This window comes from Heterodontus francisci, unplaced genomic scaffold (genome assembly GCF_036365525.1).
Source record: "Heterodontus francisci isolate sHetFra1 unplaced genomic scaffold, sHetFra1.hap1 HAP1_SCAFFOLD_86, whole genome shotgun sequence".
Taxonomy (NCBI): Eukaryota; Metazoa; Chordata; class Chondrichthyes; order Heterodontiformes; family Heterodontidae; genus Heterodontus; species Heterodontus francisci.
The window spans coordinates 3,386,093-3,387,505 of record NW_027141093.1 but is presented as its reverse complement, the minus strand read 5'-3'; the positions used below and the strand labels follow the sequence as shown (position 1 = coordinate 3,387,505).

The following is a 1,413-nucleotide window of genomic DNA, read 5'->3' as shown; positions in this document are numbered from 1 at the left end:
ACAAGTCAGGAGTGTGATGGAATACATCCCACTCAACAACACTCAAGAAGCTCAACACCATCCAGGACAAAGCAGCGCACTTGATCGGCACCTCACCCGCCACCTTAAACATTCAATCCCTCCACAACCAGTAAACAGTGGCTGCAGTGTGTACCATCTCCATATGCACTGCAGCAACTCGCCAAGTACCCTTCAACAGCACCTTCCAAACTCGTGACCGCTACCACCTCGAAGGACAAGGGCAGCAGATGCATGGGAACTCACTACCTGCAGGTTCCCCTCCAAGTCACTCACCATCCTGACTTGGAACGATATCGCCATTTCTTCACTGTTGTTGGGTCACAATCCTGGAACTCCCTCCCCAATAGCACTGTGGGTGTTCCTGCACCATATGGACTGCATCAGTTCAAGAAGGCAGCTCTCCACCACCTTCTCAACGGCAATAGGAATGGGTAATAAATGCTCGCCTTATCAGCGATACTCACACCCAAGAATGAATAAAAACCAAATCACTCTCCACAGATTCCCCACAATCTGGGCTTGGACATATACTTCAGGAGCACAGAGCTTTATATCACTACACCATGAGTTCCAATCTTCAGATTCTGTTCACTTTTCACATTATTTTCTACCAGCTTTTATCAATTCAGTATTCGGGTCTCTGCTCCTCAACCGTTTCTAACATCTCACCTCTTACAAAAAAACACTCTGATCTATCGTAGGTAGTAGATGACCCCTCATTTTAAACTCCATCTGCCAAAGCATTGCTCACTCACTTAATATATCAAGAAGATTTGAAAATAAATTTCTTGCCAAAGGATAATTTTCTGCGTCTGCTCCCTCGCCATTTGCTTTTCCCATTTGTCTTTCACTTGGTGCAAATCCAGAGAAAGTAATGATGGAAGGAAGGAGGGGAGGAAAAATCCTGCTCCGTTTCGTGATCCCTATTTGATCTTCATTCCAGTGCAGTTTGGGTGAAGAATTCCAATTGTCTGTCTCAATTTTAATAAAGTATAACAAATTCTGGAATCACTGTCTGGACATTGACAAGAACAGGTTTCGAGGCTGACTTGACACAAAAGCTCACCCAACATAAATAATACACGAAACAGCTCATAAACTAGCGACAAGGATGGGATTCGAACCCACGTGTGCAAAGCACAATGGATTAGCAGTCCAATGCCTTAACCTCTCGGCCACCTTATCAGCTGCAGAGACATAGCTGTCACCTTCAGCACAGCTTCTGGCTTTGCAGCCAGCTGTGGAATGATGGAAATATATCTTCTGTAAGTAAATGAAGTTGGGAATGGAGCAGTGTGAAACATTTCCAGACCATGTCCAACACGTTTCTACTCAGTGTGAAAACCCACCACGGAAAGACTGGAACATACAATCATTTCATCACATCATGAT

General features: G+C 44.6%; 1 non-coding gene across 1 annotated transcript; it reads right to left on the bottom strand.

The window, feature by feature from the left end:
- Positions 1-1,124: 1,124 nt before the first annotated feature.
- On the bottom strand, positions 1,125-1,206 carry trnas-gcu (transfer RNA serine (anticodon GCU)). The gene has a single exon. It is a non-coding gene; the product is annotated as a tRNA-Ser (tRNA).
- Between the last annotated feature and the right edge of the window lie 207 nt (positions 1,207-1,413).